Here is a 23,434-nt window from a genome sequence, read left to right on the forward strand (position 1 = left end):
AACCAGTTTAAATTTCAAGCTGCTCAGACTTAAAAGAATATATCCATCCCTGAATATATACCCATACCTGCTACTCCAGAGCATTGCTCCACCATTAGTACCCAGATGATCATGAGCAATTGAGTTAGCCACCAGAGCCTCAGCTTCTTCATCCTTAAAATGGCTTCTTTCTGTAAATGGCCTCCAAAGTTCTCTCCAGCTCTTTCCCTCACTAGTTTTAGACTAGAAATAAACCAACCAATTCCCTAAGTTATTACAATGCAACAAGTGTTCCTGCAGCCATTTCGTAAGCTGTAAACACAGAAAATAGCCCAGTGAGATTTAGAACAGAGGGGAAGGTATTTAAGGGTAAACAGCAGGAGTTCTAACCATTACAACCAGGCATAAAGATACAGGGAAGAGAGAGAATGTTAAATTACAATTGAAGTGCAGGTGGAAATTATGGCAACAAAAGTCATACTAGCAAGAGCTGCTAACAGCAGGTTCTATGGTCCAAGACAAAATGTCATTTCCAAAGGTTTTTAATAATTGTGCTTCTGCTAGAAGATTTGTAATTACAAACATGAATAATCCTCAGCATAAATCATTTCTAAAGATAGAGGCTGTAATTCTGTTCCAGACGAAGAGCTAAAGAATATTTCACACCGGTTGGTAAGTGACAGGCAGTAACAATCAGACAATTAGGATGATACATCCGCAAAATTAGAGTCAAAATATCCCATATTCAGATGTTGAGTCCATCAAAAAGGAAGGGAAATCATCATCCAGGCTACCAATAATGGGAAACTGTGCCACTCAAGGAGAAAGTGCAAGAATATTCCCACTCAGGATGCAGCGGTCATCACTTTGGTGATGAGTTAATGCTCAAAGACTATGGAGGAAAACTTTAATCTTAAAAGATAGCCAAGAAAATTATTTCAAGTGGAGGGATATGGTTGGTGGGAAATATAAAACCCTAAGCATTGAATTACTGGTTTGCATGTAGACCTTGTGTTTAGCTTGACTTTTCCATGATCTGTGGCATTCATTGGTTAGAAATCATTGATAGATAAGTCAGGTAAACTTGGCAGTGAGTGAGTTAGGTGGCTTGCAGCTGGAGTCATCCTTAACTCCTTTCCTTCTCTCACATCCCACACACACAACACCAGGAAATCCTGTCAGCTCTGCCTTCAGAATACATTCAGAATCCAAACCACTTCTCACCACCATCATCATTACCACCCTGGGCCAGGACAACAGCAGCTCCAGCCTGGATTAGGTCTCTGCCAATTGTCTCCCATGTTTCCTTTTAACCCTCCAGAGTCTGCTCCTAACACAGCCACCAGAGTGATGGCTTTTCACTGCCCTGCTCAAATGCCTTCAGTAACTACCCATGTCTCAGAGTCTAAACCAAAATCCTGCACTGGCCAAAGGACCCACAGGACTCCCTGTCTCCATTCCCAGCACATCAGCCTTGTTTCTTCTCTAACACTTTCAGAAAAGCCTACATCTTAGAGAATTTGCACTGGCAGTTTCCAAAGCTCTTCCCTAAATATTCATGTGTGCTCGTTTCTCAAAAGTTTACTGAAATGGCACCTTTTCCTGAGATGAAACCTCAGCATCTATTTAAAATTGTAATCAGTATTCCCATCTTCCACCTGCAGCCCCTGTCACTCCCAGCTCCTTCAGCTTGCTCCTCTTGTCTCCTTCTAACACACCTGTTGAGTTTTCTCTTTTATTATATTTATTATTTACTTATTTACAAGATCAGGGCCTGGTACACAGCACACATATGTAATTATTTGTAGAATGAATGAGGAAACAACAAAATATCCAACTCCAACAGGCTTAAACAAAGAAAATATTTTCTCCCATAACTGGAAGGTCTGGGGAGATAGGAGGGAGACATTTCTAAGTCAGTTTCTTCATTGGGCTGATAACAAGATGGCTCTTTGAAACTCTCGCTTGACTAAGGATACTTCACCTTGAAGCCCCATCAAAGGCCTGCTACCATCTCATTGGCCCAAATTGATCTAGTCTTTGTTGCTGAGCGAATAATGACTTTTCATCACTGTGAAGGATGGAAAAAGCATGATGGCCTTGGCTATGATTCATCAAGGTCCACCCTAACCACGCGGTCACCTCCCAGTGAGGGATGGGTACGGAGAGGAGACAAACCCAGTGTCCTGTTCTCAACACTAGCCAGATAAACAGGCAGACAGAAGAAATGTGGGAAAGAAGAGAAGCCAGAGACTGAAAACTCTGAAAGCATCTCAACTGATTTTCTGATGATGAAGACCTGAATTCAGTATCACGTGACCTTTAGGATTCCTTGGCCATGCATGGGAGTATCAGAAGTATAGTGTGGCTTTAATGCAGCAGTCTCACATTGTCCCCGCTGATCCACATTCACACAGTAAATACATTTAGGAATGACTACAAAACAAATTTGTAATTGATTCTGGTTTCCCCAAACCCAAATATAACAAACGTCGCATACTCTTATAATTTGTAGATAGAGAACAATGGCTAGTACTATTTGCCGATGACATGATCCTATACCTAGCAGACCCAAAAAGTTCAGCCAAGAAACTTCTAGAACTAGTAAATGAATTCAACAAAGTGGCAGGATATAAAACAATACCAATAAATCAAAGGCATTCCTGTATATCAGTGACAAATTCTCTGAAATGGAAATGAGGACAACTACTCCATTCACAGTATCCCCCCCAAAAAAAAATACCTGGGAATCAACTTAACAAAAGAGGTGAAAGATTTATACAATGAAAACTACAGAACCCTGAAAAAAGAAATAGAAGAAGACCTTAGAAGATGGAAGGATTTACCTTGCTCATGGATTGGTAGAATTAATATTATTAAGATGGCCATATTACCAAAAGCACTTTACAGATTCAATGCAATTCCCATCAAAATCCCAATGGTATTCCTTGCAGAAATAGAAAAAGCAATCATGAAATTCATCTGGAAAAATAAGAGACCCAGATAACTAAAGTAATTCTAAGCAGGAAGAGTGAAATTGGTGATATCTCGATTCCAGATTTTAAACTATACCATAGGGCAATAGTAACAGAAACAGCATGGTACTGGCACCAAAACAGGCTGGTAGAGCAATGGTACAGAATAGAGGACACAGAGACAAATCCACAAAATTACAACTACCTTATATTAGACAAAGGTGCTAAAACCATGCAATGGAGAAAGGATAGCATCTTCAACAAATGGTGCTGGGAGAACTGGAAATCCATATGCAACAAAATGAAATTGAATCCCTTTCTCTCACCATGCACAAAAGTCAACTCAAAATGAATCAAGGAGCTAGGAATCAGACCAGAGACTCTGTGTCTAATAGAAGATAAAGTTGGCCCTAATCTTCATCACGTGGGGACAGGCCCCAAATTTCTTAATAAGACACCTATAGCACAAGAGTTAAAACCAAGAATCAACAAATGGGATGAATTCAAACTAAAAAGTTTCTTCTCAGCAAGAGAAATAATATGTGACGTGAAAAGGAGCCTACATCCTGGGAACAAATTTTTTCCCCTCAAACATCAGATAGAGCTCTAATCTTTAGAGTATACAAAGAACTCAAAAAGTTAAAACAACAAAAAAGCAAATAACCCAATCAACACATGGGCCAAGGACTTGAACAGAAACTTCTCAGAAGAGGATATACAATCAATCAACAAATACATGAAAAAATGCTCACCATCTCTAGCAATCAGAGAAATGCAAATTAAAACTACTCTAAGATACCATCTCACTCCAATAAGAATGGCAGCCATTATGAAGTCAAACAACAATAAGTGCTGGCAAGGATGCGGGGGGAAAAGGTACACTTGTACATTACTGGTGGGACTGCAAATTGGTGCAGCCAATTTGGAAAGCAGTATGGAGATTCCTTGGAAAGCTGGGAATGGAGCCACCATTTGACCCAGCTATTCCCCTTCTCGGACTATACCCAAATGACCTAAAAAGAGCATACTACAGGGACACAGCCACATCAATGTTTATAGCAGCACAATTCACAATAGCTAGAATGTGGAACCAACCTAGATGCCCTTCAATAGATGAATGCATTAAAAAAATGTGGCATTTATACACAATGGAATATTACTCAGCACTAAAAAATAATAAGATCATGGCATTTGCAGGCAAATGGATGGCATTAGAGCAGATTATGCTAAATGAAGTCAGCCAATCCCTAAAACACAAATGCCGAATGTCTTCTCTGATATAAGGGGGGTGACTCAAAATGGGATAGGGAGGAAGAGCATGAGAAGAAGACTACCACTAAATAGGGAAGAGAGGTAGGAGGGAAAAGGAGGGAGAAGGGAAATTGCACGGAAGATGGAAGGAGAACCTCATTGTTATACAGAATACATATATGATGTTGTGATGAGAAAAAGAAAAAAAAAGTGTGTCACATTAGATTGGATAGAAAGGATGGGAGAGGAGGGGAGGATAGGAAGGGCAGCAGAATAGAATAGACAATATGATTGATGTATGTACATTCCATGTATGTATTATATGTCAAAATACATTCTGCTGTCATGTATGACTAAAAAATATAAGGATAAATCGTATGGTAAAAAAAAAAAGAGAACAGTGGCTAGAATATGGACTGCTGCTAGCCCTATTATTTTTTATTTGTTAAATGTGTGACATTGGATAGGATGGGGAGATACAGGACATGGAATCTGATATTTCTCATTCTGCAATGTTTTGCCTTATGCACAAACTACAGAAAAGCTTATCACCCCTGCAGATTTCCAATCAATAATCATTCCTCCTGAGATTGGCTAGAATCTCTCTGTGCTGTTGAAAAAAGCAACGGGGGCCGGGAAAGCCTGGTCTAATTGAATTAGAAAGAGAAACAAAATTCCTGAGAGGAATGATGAAGAAGAAGCATTTTTTTTAGACACAATTTATAAACATGATCTCAGGCCAACAGTGGCTGGATTATAATAGGATCCCATCTATTGGACTGTGAGGGGGACTTAAAGGAAATAAATTAAGAGCAGATAGATTCCTACACATAGACTTCCACATAATTGATACTTGGAGGTGATTTTCTTAAATTCATGTATCAAAAGAAGAACTTCACTTTTTAATGTATTTTTATTTATTATAATTATTTATTTATTTTGTGGTGCTGGGCCTTGCTTAAGCTAGGCAAGCACTCTACCAACAGAGCTATATCCATTCTTTAACTTCACTTTTTTTTAACTCTAAAATTATTTCATTCTGCGGTTTGATCTTTGGGTAGTTTTTGTTGTTGTTGTTGTTCTGGGAGTTGAGGAAGGAGGAGATTTAGGACAGATAGTTTCTTAAATAGTTTACTAGATTTCCTAGATTATGTGTGTATGCAGTTGTGTCTATAGTTATCATGTAGGCAGGACAATGGCCACCAAAGATGTCTCTTCCCTGGAACTTGTGGCGTTAGGGTAGATGACAAGGGCAAATTAAGGCTGCAGATGGAATTAAGGTTGCTAGACAGTTGACCTTAAAATAAGGCATTTTAAAAAATTCTGGAGTATCTCAGTGAGCCCAGTGTAATTACAGGGGTTCTTGAAAGTAGAAAAGGGAATCAGAAGGAGGAACCAAAAAAAATGGCATGAGAATAACCCAGCCTGGTTTTGAAGATGAAAGAAGGTGAGCATGAGCCAAGGAAACAGGCTGCCTCCAAAGACGGAAAACACAAGGAAATGAAAGAATGCCCTGCTAACACCCTGATCTTTGCCCCATGAGATCCGTGTCAAACTTCTGATGGACAGATATGTTTTAACTCATTTAATCTGTAGTAATGTGTGACAGCATTCATAGAAAGCTAATTTGGTTATCATTTCATAGACTCACAAATTGCAAATAGAAAAGTGTTGAAATAGGCTTGAGTTTGGAACATTTTCAGATCCTTTAAAGAAGTAGATTAAAGGCTAAACAAGATCCAGTCCAATCCACCTTATCAAATAGGAGCATATGTTGAGAATTGAGCTCTGTTATCTGTGTTTATGGCCACTTCAAGAAATAGCTGTGTCCTACCCAGTAATCACAAGCCAGAAGACCGCTGAATAGGGTGTACAATTGTAAGAACATAAAGGATACAAGAATTGTATTTGCTTTTCATATAGAGGCAGATTCTCATTTCTATGATCTTCTATTTGCCTGAGTATAAAAATCTTGTGCTTTTTTAAAGACTATGAAATTATCTCATTTGAACTCTTCAACGTTTTTGGATGAGGTTTGATGTTGTTAAATATGAACATTGATCTTCATATTTAAAGATGATAATTCCAACAGAAGTTGCTGTTTTGAAGCATGATCACCCCATGCATCAAGTATTATTTTGACCTTCACTGTGTGCAAAGTAATATGCTAGGCGATGTAATTCAAGGGTGAACAAGCTACATTTAGCCCTTCCCTTCACAGAGCTTAAAATCGAGTTGAGGGCAGATATACATGGGTAATTACAACACAGTGTGGTGAATGCAATGATAGAAGAGGGCCGCTGCTGAGGGGCCCTCTAGGGGCACCTAGCCCAGACTTGGCAGGAGGTGGCAGGTGAAGAGAAGAAGCCATGGACTTCTAGAGAAAGCCATCCCTTTTGCACTGATTTTAGCAGAGGGCTGACTTGGGTTTGCAGAGCCAGTCTTAATCATGCTTACATCTCTCCCTGTTCATCTTGAAGACCATGCCTAGACACATACCCTGTTCTCAACTCTGCAGGACCTTAACCATTCAAAAAGTTAATTAAAGAGGGAATTCAAAACATCTTTCAAAGTTATGGTTCCATATGTTTTTTAAACTACCATACTGGTAGTTTGATCTTTTCCAACTTACTATGTCCAACTTTTATATCCTGCCCATCATATTTTGCTACTCCTAATATAAGAAAACCAGTATTTGAGATTTTTTTTCTAGTTATAAAATAATCCAAGTCAATTTTAGAAATTTGTGAAATTGCAGAAAAGTATAAATTAAAAACATGTTTTTGACACCCTACTCCCACTACCCCAAGGGCTATATTTGCCCAGATTTTTTAAGCATATAAATCATTATTTTCACATTCATTTCTGTGAATTTGCCTACTCACTAAAATTTAATTGTAGCCCTAAATCAATACTCTCAATCCTTTTGGGGGAATTTGCGGACGTGCACATGGGCAGAGCAGCAAAAAGTTGGCCAATGCTCACTTCCCAGCTCAGCTCCAACAAGACCACACAGCTCTCTTATTTCTTCTCTCATAGGATAACAAGTGTCATTGGTGTTCTCTATTGACTGCCATCTGTTTTACATTTCATGCTTTTTGTTGGTGATTTCGCTGTTTAAAATAGCCTGTGAGTACAGTGCTAAGGGGCCTCCTACTGTCCCTAAACATCAGAAGGCTGGGATGTGCCTTCAGGGGAAAGTCCATTTGTCAGAAAGGCAGCATTCAAGCATGAGTTACAAGGCTGTTGGTTGTGAATTCAATGTTAAGGGATCAATAAGATATATTAAATAAGGTGTCTTTAAGTAGAAAGCACACATAAAACAAGGTATGTATTGATTGCTTGACAAAAATTTTGTGACCAGAGGCTCACAGACCTAACCTTGTATTTCCCCTAGGCACAATGATTCAGCATTTGCCTTTTCAGTGTTTGTAGTGACTTTACAGAACATAATTTTACCATTAATAGTAAGAATTGACTGTGTTTTCTTTATTCCCAAAAAAGAAAAAGAAATCACACCATATGTTAATTTTTGTATCCTACTTGTTCTTCACTCAATCTTATGCTCTGAACATTTTTCAGTGTCATTAAATATTTTTAAGATATGACTTTTAATAATGGGTTCAACCAAATGGATGTCCATGGTTTATTCGTTTCTCTCTTACTACACTTTAGGTTGTTTTAAAAGCTCATTGCTGTACACATATTTTTGTGTGCCTCATTCATTCATTCACTTATTTAACAAATATTTATTGAGCATCTGTTATGTCTCAGGCCTCTGCATAAGAATACACAAATAATAAACACCGCTCTCCACCCTCATGAAGCTTATCACCAACTGAGACAGATAACAAACAAAAATTTTTGTGAATAATTTGTTATGCTAGTAAGTGCTAGTAGAGAGGAGAACCAGAAGCTACAGAAGTCCTGAGGGCCTGACCTTGGTCACAGAGGAGTTCCTGAAGTAACATTCTCAGCCGAGCCTGGCAGAACTCAAGTTGGAATGTTCTAGAGTCCTGGGTAAGAGGCAGAAGAAGGATTTTTCTTCTTTCCTCCTCTCTCCCTGCCCACTATCCCCATAGCACAAGCCAAAGGAGTCAGAGGGCTAGGTCTCTGGGTGCATGTGACCCCAGGGTCAAGGCTCTCCTCTGGCTGCCTGCTAATAACCCAGCACCACCCTTTCTTCCACCCCACCAGAGAGGAAGCAAAGGCGTAAGAGGAGTGGCAGTTAGGCCAGGCAGAGGGACTCCTGCCTGGATGAGGTCCTCTACCTAGCAGCCCTTAGACCACGGGATCTGCTGGTAGAAGAGAGAGGTCAAATGTAACTGCAAGTCTCTTCAGGGTGGGGCCTAAACTCAGCCACGAGGTTATCTTACCACTGCCGGAGGCCACCACAGATGCAGTCTAAACCCTCTCCCTGTGCTTCTTCTCCAATAGAGGTGCTCTCAAAATCATCCTTTACTGTTGTTAGGAAGATGAATTCACATGGTTATTTAGTGGTATCAGTATACAGTGTGAGAACAAGTTGGTGATATTGAATCAAGAACCAATTAAAAATATCAGTGGACCTCATTCCACGCCTTAAGAAAGCATTGCTAAGAGTTCCCAGTGTCCACTTGACCAGGGAATCTTAGAAACCATTTCCTATGAGAGAATTAAAGAACTTGTGACAATCTGAACATCAAGGAATAGGGACACTTTCTAAAACATTAAAACTAAGTCTAACTATTGACTAGGCATTGCCACTAGAGGTCCTGCCCACCCGACTTCAACAGACTTATTAGACTCCCCTTGTAACTAACCCATGAGTGGTATGGTTTATAACATATGGCACTTAAGAGCTTGGAAATATTTATTCTCTCAAAAAGATTAACTTTGGCATACTACACATCTGCTTATTAGCAAATTCTTTCTTAGAATAAAAGAAACTTAAACCAGTTTATAAAATAAACTGACATCCATTCCAAAGCAGCAGTGTCCAAATTAGTCATGCATATGGGCAATTTGTGTGCAGAAGGCCTCAGTGCCCAGGATGAAGATTAATAGTGGCTTATTTACCAGTTATTTATGGTGATTCTCTAGAAAATCCAATGCTGACAACATATAAACTAATCCCAACAAGGTTTCTCCAAACATCCTTACAGAAACTTCAAATTCAAATTTGAATACCACTCTAGGCTAATATTAGCTGTTGCTCACCCACAGTTTTCACCCAGAGATGCAGTTTGAGCCTCATCTGGCACCTCACTCAGCTTGCTAACAGCCCCTAGGTGAAAAAGAGAGAGGGAGGAAAAGGTGTTCCTTACAAATGCAGGATCAGACTTGAGAACGGTTTGCCTTTTTGTTATCCATGCAGTCTGAGGTGCATGGTTTCCCTGGGTTTTAGATAGAGTCCACCCCATCTCACTGTCTTATTAACACAATAAGACAAATGGACAAACTCCTTCCAGATGTATCATCCTTTACGAATTAGTAATGACTTATTTACCAGTTATTTATTCTCAAAATGCTTCCCAGCACATTTTCTTGCTAAAATTCAACATGACTTCTTGCCTTTCAACTCCACTGCCTTCCCACCAAGGCATTTTCCATGTTATTACGACTGGTCAACACATCTTCAGCTTGCCCAACCCTCACACTCTACACACCTTACGACAAGTTTGTCCTGAGCTTTTCTTTTAGCAATGTCTTCAGAACTTCCTTCCAAGAAATCGTCAGTTTTCTGCAATGTGGTCTATTCTTAGGGAGCCCCTGCTGAGGAGTCTTAGACACTCACGTTTTCATATAAGTGACTCAGTAGTTTGGTCTCAGTAAATAACTGCAATTTCTGTGTGTGTTTTCCCCTCAAGGACAGACTTTAACCTTACAAAGACAGGGTACTAAAGGATCTTTCACAACTACAGTTGCATTTTTAGGAAAAATGCTCACTCTGCCTCAGGTTTTCCGAAGCACCTCTTTTTTCCATCCCCGGGATTTAGGACATTTCTCTGGCTGATCAGAGAAATCATCTAGGGAACTTTTAAAAAGTCACAGATGCCTACACCTCATCCCATACCAATTGAATAGAAATTTCTGTAATAGCAGGGCCTGGATATTGGTATTTCTGATAGTTCCAGGTGAGACATGCAGGCAAGATTGAGAACCAGCTCCTAGTCGGTTAGGACTGCTATACTCATGTCACTTGATTGAGATGTTTTTAGAAAGAGATTCCACTAAAACCCATGGGAATTTAACATATGGTAATAATAATGTCTCTTTGCATTTGCCTGGAGATTTTAATATTATTTGGTACTCTCACAGCTCATTTGTTATTTGCATAATTAATCAATATTTATGCAACACATACCAGGAGCCATTGCAGGTGCTACAACAATAAAGATGAAGACATAGCAATTGCCCTTCAGAGACATACAGACTTGTAAATGAAGTGAAATACACTTCTACACAAGTTACTATAAATGGAAATTCTGATATTCTCCTTCTTCAACCCTATGAATCATCTTGCTCATCCCTGGAATATGCATATCTCACTTTGAGGCCACTATTTAACAAATCCATGAGGTGGTAGGACAAATATGGATGCTTCTTGACTTACAGTGGTGTTATAGCCTAATAAACTCATCGTAAATTGAAAGTATCATAAGTTGAAAGTGCATTTGATACACCTAACATGTCAGACATCATAGCCTAACACTATGCTGTAGAGTGTCATTTGTGTCCTCTCACCATTATATGGCTGACTGGGAACTGTAGCTAGCGGCCACTGCCCAGCATCTTGAGAGAGTGTCATAGTCGTAACACTAGCTGGGGAAAACATCAAAATTTGAAGTATAGTTTCTACTGAATGTATATCATTTTTGCAACCACTTTAACGTCAAAAAATCATTAAGTCAAATCACTGTAAGTCAAGGACCATCTGTAGTAGGAAATTTGAGCCCCAGAGTTACAGAGTGACTTGTTGGGGTCATGCAGCTAATTAAAACATAGGAATGACGGAATTCATAACTAAGTCTCAGGCCAATGTTCCATCCACTACCCCACATCAACTCCTGAGTTACACTCCTCACAACAATTTCTTATGAAGTCAGAGGATCTGGACAAGGTATAGCTTTGTGTTCAATTATATAGCCCTTCCCCATCTTACCTGAACAAGAGAGAAATTCTAACAAAGGGACCACTAAAGGACCATTAGGGTGGCATTGAGTTAGCACCACTATATTGATATCTAGTAGGGAAATAATTTATTAAAAACAAATGAGGAATGGAAGAGTCTCAATGAATAGAGAGCTATCAGCTACTTAATGAATGAATTATTATTTTCAAAGAAGACAGCAGGAAAAATATGGAGAGAGCACCAGATTTGGAGTCAGGGAATTTTAGAATACTAACTCCGCCACTTACTATGTTTTGCTTGAACTTAAAAAATTCACTTAAGCTTATTCACCTGTGAAGTGAAGTTGGATAATTTCTATTCCATAAGATTGATGTGAATACTAAATAAACTCAATAGGTGTTCTTTTCTTTCTCCTTTCCTCAACAAATAGAATGCCAGAAGTGTACTAACCACTAACATTGGACTGAACATTGCATATAATTGCTTCCTTCCTTTCTATACAGAAAGCATACTGGAATTTTAGAAAATTCCAACAAGTTATTACTGTAAATTAAGTGCATGCTTGCTTCTTGACAGAAAAAGAGTTGACTATCTTTTTCTATATACAATAAACTAGCTTTTTTCTATGTACATTAATAGCTACCATTTATTGAAAGCCTACTAACTGGTTAGGATTTTATAGTTGCTATACAAATGTTCTTTCATTTAATTTTCATAACACCATTTATAGCAAGAATTTTACTACAATAATTTTTTCTTAATATTTTTAGTTATAGATGAACACAATACCTTTATTTTGTTTATTTATTTCTATGTGGTACCGAGGATCAAACCCAGTGCCCCACACATGCAAGGCAAGTGCTCACCGCTAAACTATGACCCCAGCCCCTATTGTGAAAATAATTAGTAGAGGATGCACAAATAGAATTCAGTCCTATTTGTCCATAGTCTTATCTCTTAGCTATTTTGTTAGGCTAAAGGTGTGAATCTAAAACTCTCATTTCACAAACTCTTTCACAGAACACTAGTTTCTTGAGATAAAAATATTCACCTGAGAGTCAAGACTGTCTATCACAAAAATCTCCCAACAAAGAAATTCTCCAGACCAGATGACTTCACTGGTGAATCCTACTAAATAGTTAGTGAAGAATTAATGTCAATTCTTCTCCATTTCTTCCAAAAATTCGTTTTATGAGGCTAGACTTACCCTAATACGGAAGTCAGAAAAAGACACCTCAAAAAAAGAAAACTACAAATAATATCTCTGATAAACATAGATGCAAAAATCCTCAACAAACACTAGCAAACTTAATCCAACAACATAGTAAAAGGATCGATCGTACACCATGACCAACTGGGATTTGTCCTTGGGATTCCAGGAAGAAACAACATATGAAAGTCAGCTAGTGTGAATATATTATCATAATAAAAGACAAAATCACACAATTGTCTCAATAAGTGCAGAAAAAAATATTTGACAAAATTCAGCACATTTTCATTACAAAACTCTCAACAAACTAGAAATGGAAGTAAAGTACCCTAACATACTAAAGGCCTTTTATGATTAGCTCACAGGTAACATCAAACTCAATGATGAAAAGCTCACAGCTTCTCCTCTCAGATCAGACACAAGGCAAGGATGCCCATTCTTGCCACTTCTATTCAACATAGTACTGAAAGTTCTAGAGAGAACAATTAAACAAGAAAAAGAAATGAGAATCACCCAAATTGGAAAGGAAGAAGAAGTAAAACTGTCCCTGTTTGCACACAACATGGTCTTATATATAGCACTCCCTAAAGATTACATTTTCCTTTAAAAAAATTACAACTAATGTGCAAAATAAGGTTGCAGAATGCAAAAACACATGAGTGGAACTACATCAAGTGTAAAAGCTTTTTTACAACAAAGGAAACATCAGCAGAATGAAAAGTCAACCTACTGAATGGGAGAAAATATTTGTAAACTATATATCAGACACAGGGTTAATCTCCAAAAATATGTAGATGACTACCACAATTCAATACTTCTTTTTAAAAAATCTAATAACCTGATCTTAACCATGAGCTAAGGACTTGACTGGAAATTTATCCCCCCAAAGATGTAATGTACAAATGGCCACAGGTGTATAAAAAACATGGTCACTGTCACTAGTCATCAAGGATATGCAAATCAAAACCACATGAGATATCACCTCACACATATCAGGATGGCTATTATCAAAAAGGTAAAAATCAGCAAGTGTTTTCAAGAATGCGTAGAAATCGGAACCCTTGAACACTGTTGGTAGTAATGCAAAATAGTACATCACTAAAGAAAACAGCATTGAGGCTCCCCAAAAAATTAAAAATAGAACGACCATATAATTCAGCAATCTCACTTCTGAATATTTATTTAAAAATCATCGAAATCTGGGACTCAAAGAGATATTATCATCCCCATGTTTATAGCAGCACTATTCACAGTAGCCAAGATGTGGAAACAACCTAAATATCTATCAGATGAATAAAGAATGCATGGCATGTACACACACAGTTGTATACAGCAGAATACTATTCAGACTTTAAAAAGAAGAAAATTCTGCAATATGAGACAACATGGATGAAACTTGAGGACTTCATACTAAGTAAAATAAGTCAGTCACAAAAAGACAAATGCTGCATTGTTCCAATTTTGTATGAGGTTATCTCAAATGGTCAAGTTTGTAGAATCAAAGAATGCAGTGATGGTTTCCACGATGGATGTAGGGGAAGTGGGCAGTTACCAATCAATAGGAAAAGAATTTCAGTTAAACACGAGTAAGTTCTAGAGATCTGCTGTACAACATTGCACCTGTGTTTAACAATAATGTATTGTATAGTTAAAAATTTGTTAAGTGAGCAGATATCAGTTTAAATGCTATTACCACAATAAAAATGAATTTTAAAAAATAAAATATGTACAGTGGACATGCACAAATAATTTCAAAATAAAAACATGTATTCGTGAATATGTCTAAATGAACCCTACAATTATGTATAATTATAATTATAATGTATAATTATAATTATAATGACCAAAAACATAAAAACCAATTTTAAGGAGATTGGCAAATAAATAATCACATAAAGTGATAACCATTTTTTTGAAAGATGGACTATCACAGCTACATTAAAAGAGTTTTCACAAAACCCCACATTATTATTATTATTAAAGATTTTGTGAAGCCCTGCAGGAAAGAAATCAATTTGTTTTGACTTAGCTCAAATTTCTCAAATTTATTTGCCCATACAAACCTTTCTGTTTTCCAGGAATACATACTAATATCACACAGGAACAACTTTTAATAAAACTAGTTTGGGAAATGCTTATCTATAAAAACCACAAGACTACTTCCATTTGATATATATTTTGCGGTGTTATCAGAAAGCTAAAGACAAATGAAATAGTGTGTTCTCCTAACCCTTCGTAAGATTTAGTAGGTACAGAACCGGGAAGATTATATGGCTCTTTCCTACAGCAATAATTCCACAGATAAGCTTTTAGTCTTTATCACTTGCTACTCATCATACTTGGTCCCTTTCACAAACACAAAATTTGTTTTGGAAAAAGGCAAAACCAAAGGCATTATTAAGTGGCTCTAAACACCCTGAAATTAAATGATCCCATTTTGTGTAAGCTTTTCAGAACAGAAGGAATGACTGTACTGAACACCAAACAACTTATAAGAGAAAACATCTCTTACACAAGTGGCTATGACTAAAGAACATTTGCTCCTTATAGAGAATTTTCAGTGGTAGTGCTGCAGGCTGGCTGGGGAGTGCTGCCTAGCAGAGTAGGGAAACTGCAGAGAGCTGCACATGGTAGTCATCTGTGATTCCCTGTGGTCCCCCGCCAGGATCTGGGGAATGCAGAAGGACATCACAGTGGGGACAGTGTAAAGAGATACAGGTAGGGGCAGAACAGGGAAAGCCAGGAAAACTGAGGTTCCACTATTGGCCTGAGCTCTTCTGGGCAGCCACTGATGGACACAATATGGATTCAGGGCTTGTTAGGATCAAATGATCAGGTGCCCCTTTCCGGCAGTTTGCAGAGGCTTTGAGAAATTATAATCAGAGGCATGAATCTCTTCCTGGCAAAATGCCTCCTTATCTTTGCCTAAATAAAATTGTGGCTTGGAATGTGGACAAACCAACCAGAAAACAGAGGTGAAGCCTGGGGAGGGGTAGATGCAGGGATGAAGGGCAGTATGAATTGTCAGTAGTACTAACAGATTTTCTTTCATCTCACACGAAAGTGTCTGGGAAACATTTAATAACATGATTAGTCTGGCTCCACTTTTTTCTCCAGGGACAAAAGACATGGTTGTAACAGGAAATTGATATAAAACAGTAACATAGTGTGTTCTGTGTCAAATGTGAAGAGTTCACTTATCTTAGAAGTCTAGAGAGCCATTACTACATGGAGATAGAGTCCTCCACTATAATCCTAGAAGAAAAGAATATTATTTGGTTGCTGCATTGTATTTACCCAGAGCCTCAAATTGGTTATTGTGCCTTATTGTCATCTAAAGAAATTATTTCCATAATACTAAATAAATTTTCAAATCACATACACAAAAATAATTTTCTCCCTTTGGTCAGTAACCAGAGGCCTCAAATTCTTCCATTTTTAAAGTTCTACTTTATGTTTAAAATAACCTGTTTGGAAGATGTTGTTGATTGGGCTTGATATTGAAAGCATTAACAGGGATATAAAACTTTACAGAGCATTTCATCAACAGCTCAAGCCACCAATGTCCGTGATGGACAGAATCAGGTTGCTTTCTCTTTCTGGGGTAGGAGAGTAGCCTAACAACTCTGATTATCCTCAGGCTATTGCTCCTGGTGCCTTAAAAGCCATTCCTGAAATGTCACTTGCTGTCACCATCATGTTCTGCCAGAGCTGCCAACAGCATGGTAACTTCTGAGTTGTCCAAATAGAGGACAAAAAAGCAAATAATAATAATAATAATAATTTAAAAAAGGAAGATGAGCCACAAGTGGACCATATTATTCCACATTGTTTTTAATAAAACCTTTATTGAAATATAATTCACCTATCAATACATTCACCCTTTCAAGGTATGTAGCTCCATGGTCTTTACTGTTTTCACTGAATTATTTGACCATCACTATGATTAAATTCTAGAACATATTTACTATCCCCAAAAGGAGCGACGTCCCTATTAGCAATCATTCCCCATTTCTCTCTCTTATCCCTGCTTTTTGCTCTATCTCCCAGGACTCTACACATGTCATTTCATTGAAATAGAATCATGTAGTCTTTGGTCTTTTTAAATTGGTTTATTTCATTTAGCATGTTTTTAAGGTTCTTTCACATGGAAATATATGTAAGTACTTAATTCCATTTTATCAACTAATTTTTATTCCATTGTATGGATATTCCATCTAATCTTCAATGATTTATTTATTTATCAGTTCATCAGTTGGTGAACATTGGGTTATTTACATTTTTGCTATTAAAAATATTACTAATTTTTTTAAAATATTACTAGAAATGTTCGTCTACAAAATTTTATGTGGACATAGTTTTCTATTCTCTTCATTTCAATTTTAAGAGTGGAATTGTTGGCTCATATGGTAAATCAAAACTTAACTTTTGCTAAGCTATTTTCCTAAGTGGTTGCACCATTTTGAAATCCTATCAGTAATATGAGAGTTAAAATTCACCCACGTCTTCGTCAATATTTGTTATTGTCTTTTTTTAGTTTAGCCATCTTAGTGGAAATAAAATAGTATTTTGTTGTAGTTTTCATTCTGCATTTCCCAAATAGCTAGTGAAGTCAAGTAACTTTTCATGTGTTTATTAGCCATTTGCATTTCTTTTTTTTGAGAAATATTTATTCAAATCCATTGCACTTTCTAAATTGGATTGTCTTTTTATGTTGAATTATAATAATTATATACTGTGGATAGAACTCTTATCAGGTGTTTGATTTACAAATATTTTCTTCATTTATGTGGTCTTTTCATATTCTTAAATATGTCCTTTGAATCATAAGTTTTTAATTCTGATTAGGTCCAGATATATATTTTTTCTTTTGTAACTTGTGCCTTTAGTGTCATTTTGAAGAAGTTATTGCCTAATACAAGGTTCTAAAGATTTTCTTTCATGAAGGTTGAGAAGTTGTTCAGCTATTATTTCTCCAGTATTCTTTATCCTCCCTTTTTTTACTCCCCTCTCTCTCTCTCTCTCTCTCTCTCTCTCTCTCTCTCTCTCCCATTACACAGGTCTAGTTACACTTAATGACACTCTACAGGTTTCTAACATTATTTTCCTTCATTTGTCCCTCAAATTCATTGATCTCCATTAAGATTATATTTTTTGCTTATTCTTTCTTTTGTTGAGACCCACAGCAATAATGTCATTTCGGTACTGCCCAACTTCACAACCCCTATTTTATTATCTCTGATTGTTTCTCTTTATTGGCTGAGACATTGTTTTCATATTTTAATCCTTTAAATAATCCTTAAGTAATTTGAACACATTTATGTTAAATGGTTTAAAGTCCTGGTCTATCAAGTTCAACATACACAGCCGCCAGACAGGTTAAATAGTGACAGTTCTTTGTTGCTATTGACTTCCTTTTTGCCTGTGTATAAGCCATACTTTGTTCTTTATTTGCATGTCTTCTAACTTCTCATTGAACTCTACATATTTGAAATAATATATGACAATTATAGAAACCATATGACTCCCTCCTCTCTGGTATTCATTGTTGATGCTCTTTGTTGTTTTTGCCGCTGCTGTTTATTTAATGATTTCCCCATACTAGTGCTATAAAGTCTGTATTCTCTTTCAGTGCAACAACAGAAAGACATGCTCATTTAGATTAGTGGACAACTAATGATTAGACAGATTTCCTTAAGTGCCTTGAGCCAATAAGTCTCTGAGCCATTGCCAAGGGGCTTTGTGTGTGTATTGGGGTAAACCTTCAATGTTCTAGCAGTTCACGACTCTGCCTTAGCCTTCACATCCAACTCACACAGAACCTCAAGCTCAGCCAAAAGTGAGTGATTAGGGTCTTATCAGGTCTTTCCTGGGTGTATGCCCAGCCCTGCACATGTGCAGGTTCATCTAGATGACCAGAAATGTATCAGAGCTTTTCAAAACCCCTGTGGAGGTTTTCCTGTGAAGTTTTGAGTCATCCCATATGCAGTCTTCACTATCATCACTGCTTCTGGAAGCTTTGATGTGAAACAAATGCTGCTGATGTTTCAACAAATGCCCCCGGGATAGGGTCTGTTCCCATCAAGTGAACTCTTCATACAGGCACATGAATCCAAACCTTGATAATGGAACTTTTCAAGAAGCTTCCAGACAGGTTAAATAGTGACAGTTCTCTGGGAATGAGATGTTGTGTTGGGGGTGCTCCAAACCTGTTCTGCCCCTTCCATGACGGCGAGGCTGCTGGTTTCCACAGCTACCATGGTGGCAAGGATACTGCGGGGCTTTGACAAGGCAGATGGTAATAAGGCAAGTTAAAATGCCACAGGCTTATTGTTCTTACTGATAGCCATTTTTAAAGTAAATGCTTGTTGTATTGTTACAAGATTTGGGTTATTTTCCAAAGTTCTGAACAGGTTAATTTTGACCGATTTTGCAAGTGTTCCTGCTTTTTGCGGAGGAGTGACTTTTCAGAGGCCTCACTCTGCCATTCTGGAAGTCCTTCTCGCAAACACATTATTTTTTATTTTTAAATCTTTCAGAGTTTCTAGAAAACAAGCTACATTAAATAGCATGTCTAAAGAAAGCGTGATGGAGGAAAGCTGAAGAGAATTAATGATGCTCTAAACAAGCCTGTTCATTTGTGAAATGTTGATTTAATGTCCACTGTATGTCACTTACTGTCATAGGTATGAGGTACACAAAATGAAAAAGTTATAACATCCTACAGTGGACTCACATCCACAAGGAAAACAAATACCTAAATAACCAATGCAATGCAATGTGGTATTTATTATGATAGGTGTAATAGCAAATTTTGATAGGAGAGATTAATTCAGTGTGAGAAGTTTATAGAGGAGGTAATGCAAGAGTTGAATATGACTGATGGGTTGTAGTTTGCCAAATACAAAACAGAAGCAGAGATCCAGGTAAAGGTGGATCTCTTTATTGTTGAGACATTGGGTAGTGCGGGGTGACTAATGCCTGGGAGGAAGCTGTGACTGAAAAGTGGACATAAAGTGAGACGGTGAGAAAGGAAGGGGGCAGAGGAAGAACCATGAGTCTTTACATAATGGAAAGTCACGTAAAGATTTTAAGTAGAGAAATCATTCAGTCCTTAATTTATTTAGCAGGTATTTATAAAGTGTCTGTTGTGCATTGGGCCTGTTCTAAGCATTGGGAATCAGTAATGGGGTACTGACTTCACGGGGTTGATCTTCTCAGTGGGGAGAAGAAACAGAATGAGAAAATATGAAATATATGACCTAGATTTAGGTTGGAATGAGCACTATGCACTAATGCAGGGGAAGGCATGAGAGGGTTGGGGAGTACTTGGGAGACAGGAATATAGAAAGCTGTGTAGGAATAGTCGAGGGAAACCCTCTCTGAAGAGGAGAAAGTTACTGAAATCAGTGAGGGAGAATGTCCTCGAAGATCTGAGGATCGGCAAATGGGAGAGGAGCAAAGGTGCACTTGACTGCTCCTAGGAATCATGGAATGAGGAAGGTCTGAAGAATCATAAGAGGTTTGGGGAGTGAATGAGGGAAAGGATGGAAAGAGATGAAGTCTAACAAGAGCATGGGTCAGAAAATGCTTTATAAGGCAAGGAAAGGAGTTTCATTTTACTGGGATGGGAAGGGAAGATAGGGGAGGCCACTGGAGAATTTCAGGTGGGTAAATTATCTGATTTCATTATCTGATCTACGAGTTCAAAAGTCACTGATTGCCTGCACAAAACAGACAGTAGAGGGGCAAAAGTGGAAGCAGAGGACTAGTTCATTTGAGAGAATACTGTGGCCTGCGTGGTGGTTTAATGCAGTGGGTCCTGGATTTAAAAGTCATTTACTTAGAATCAATGCAACAAAATTTGCTGAAGAGCTGGACCTGGTGGCGCATGCCTGTAATCCCAGTCGATTGGGAGGCTGAGGCAGGAGGATTGCAAGTTCAAAGCCAGCCTCAGCAATTTACTGAGGCCCTAAGCAACTCAGCAAGACCCTGTCTCTCAATAAAATATGAAATAAGGGCTGGGGATGTGCCTAAGTAGTTAAATGCCCCTGGGTTCAATTACCGGCTCTGTCTCTCTAACACACACACACACACACACACACACACACACACAAAACTGTTGAGGAATTACTAGGAGATAGAAAAATATTGAGCCTGATTCCTAGGTTCTGAGCTTAGGAAACAAAAGGTATGATGGTGTGGATAATGGAAAAGAATGAGACAGAAGAAAGGAAGGGGGCAGAGGAAGAACCAAGGGCTTGTTCTGGGGCTCACTAAGTGTGAGGTTTGAGGTGTCTTTTAGCCTTTCAAATGCAGATGTCAAATGGGAAGTAGATATTTGAAATTGGTGTTCAAGAGAGAAGTCATAACTGGGTATAAAAATTTGAGGTTCATGAACTTAGAGTTGGAATTTGATGAGTCACTTAGGGAATGAGTGCAGTGAACAAATTTGTCATTTATGAGTAAAATATGATAAGTCGTTTTAAGCATCATTTTTGTGTTACCTGAGTACAACTTTTATTTCTCCTTTTATATGCCCCAGTCTCACCATCAGTATTTTCTGCTGCTTCATTATAAACCAATTAACTTCATACGGCTACTATTAACAGTAATAGCCGTTAAGTGCTTCCTCAAGGCAAGCAGTGGACACAGAACTGTATAAGAAATATTCTCTTTCTGTTCTTATGCAGAAAGCTTATCAGCTGTGGAGTTTTACATTAGGCTATTCTGCTAGAGTTCATTATTCTTAACAAAGAAAAGTGTCATTGCATATAATAGAACCATATTTTGTGTGTTATAGGTCACTTTCATTTGGAATATTGTTAGGCAAACACTTCTTTGTCTCCTGTCCCATCTGGAATTTGAATATTAAAAATTTTGGAGCAGGCTCAGCATTTGCATTAGCAAATAATGTACTTTGCCTTTCTACTCATTGAACTATGGAAATTAGTCTGCATTATTATTTGATAATCTGTTTCAAAAAAAAAGTCTCAGTTTGGGGTAGGAGCTTAATTTCCCTATGTGATAGAAATTATTTAGTGAATTGATTAAGAAACAGAAGGCACTTGTCTCAACTCTGAATTCCTTCCCAGAAGCCCTTAAAGCCTTCTCAAAGGAAAGAAACTTTCTTCTGATACCATTAGCTGTTCTCATATCTAGCAAAGGGGTTGCATGACCTCAATATAAAACTAAGTATATCAGTTTCACATTTGTGCCCCTGATGTGATGTGCATTTGGGTTGGTGGTATATAAGAACAAGGTAAAATTGGCCAAGGGGAAAAAAATTAGAAAGGACAGACAGGGTGGCTTGAAGAAATCTTCCTGGGTTTCCTGAGATTGGATACACTAAAACACTTGGAGTTAGTATGCATTTTCAAAACTAAATATAGAACTTTTTGTATATAAGGAATTAGAAAAAGAAATAGTCTCATGAGGAAATACATATTCTTAAAACCTGTGTTATCCACCTTATTGAACAGAAATAAATGACAATGAAAAATGGCATTTATTTTAGATATTGGAAGGATACTATCTGATAATGTGTCAAAAGGAGCCACCTGGAGGGAATCTTGGCACTTTTAATCTTGGAATGATATTACAGGCCTTTCTGGGAAATGGAGGCTGCACACAATCTCAGTCCTGCAGTGGTGGCTTGGTGGCTTGTCCCTATTTTAATCAGATGCTGCTGCCTTCTTTCCCTCCTTTCCTGAGGGAAGAATGGGGGGAAATGAAGAGTCCAGGCTTAAATGGCAGCATCTATGTCTGCAGTTCATCATGCCCCCTTCACCATTTGCTGTAATGCTGGTTGCTTGTTTGCAGTTCAAGAGGGAATTGAATAAGAAGGCAAAGCATAAACCTATTGCTAATGAATGCAAAAAGAAATGGTTTCTTTGGTATCCCCAGAGACATTAAGAGCAAAACAGGGCAAGGAGAAGGGAGGCATTAGAAGAAAATAAATGGCCCTGAGAAAAGAAGGGAAGATGAAAAATTAGAAAGGCTAGATTTAGGGAACTGAATGTTGACTCTATCAGGCTGTGCTTTCTCTTACTGCCAAAACAAGTCCCTAGTTGTCAAATTAGGTGGGGAATGTCCTTTTTTTTTTTTTTTTAATGTTGATTGGTGGTTGGGAACAGTAATGAAGTAGTGGGAAACCCATTTATTGGTTATCCAAAAAGTTATTTCTACAAATTCACCATACATTTATAGTGTGCCTCCTTCATCCAGATAGGAGGTGTGCTTTTTGCATTTGTTAATGAATTACAGAACAAAAGTCATTGAAAACTAAGCCTTTGGGAAGCTTTGGGTTTATCAACTGTAATTGTTTTATATCAGTCAACCAAAGCCTTCCTTGCACTTCAAGTACATCATCTTTCAATAGAAACAGCCCTATTAAACTCTGAGGAAGAGAACCCTCAGGGAATCAACTGTTGTGCAAAATAATAACTGTCATGTTTTCTATAAATTTCTAAGGAAATCTTATTTTTACACAGAAATCCACAAATAAATCAGAACTTAATGTGTGTTTGAAACATTCATGTTATGATCTTAAGACAGAATTACACCAATTTAATTCCTTTTCTTGTGCAGTAACATAATTAGGTTTGCCTTTCTGATGAAGTAATTAGAAACAATATACAGGGAGCAGGGATTTATGTCCTCAAAGGAAAGCCAGCAATGAATGCCAGTTTTGAACCAGGGATCAAATGCACTTACTCAAAAGCATATGGATTCCCTTATATTCAGAGTAATAAGTGGTTAAAAGTTGTAAAAAGGGATAAAATGTCTGTATTTTAAAGTTGCACCAAGATGCCTCTGGGGCTATGATATTATCAAATATTAATATCACACAATAAAATTACAGAAAACTCTAAATAATGAAAAATACCATTCTCAAGCAGAGCT

At 37.7% G+C, this 23,434-nt stretch overlaps 1 protein-coding gene across 15 annotated transcripts in view; it reads left to right on the forward strand.

Moving 5' to 3' along the window:
- Nucleotides 1-23,434, forward strand: part of Anks1b (ankyrin repeat and sterile alpha motif domain containing 1B) — a 1,073,357-nt gene that overhangs the window by 888,421 nt on the left and 161,502 nt on the right. The gene's annotated exons all lie outside the window — the stretch shown is intronic.

The sequence above is a fragment of the Urocitellus parryii genome, chromosome 5 (assembly GCF_045843805.1).
Source record: "Urocitellus parryii isolate mUroPar1 chromosome 5, mUroPar1.hap1, whole genome shotgun sequence".
Taxonomy (NCBI): Eukaryota; Metazoa; Chordata; class Mammalia; order Rodentia; family Sciuridae; genus Urocitellus; species Urocitellus parryii.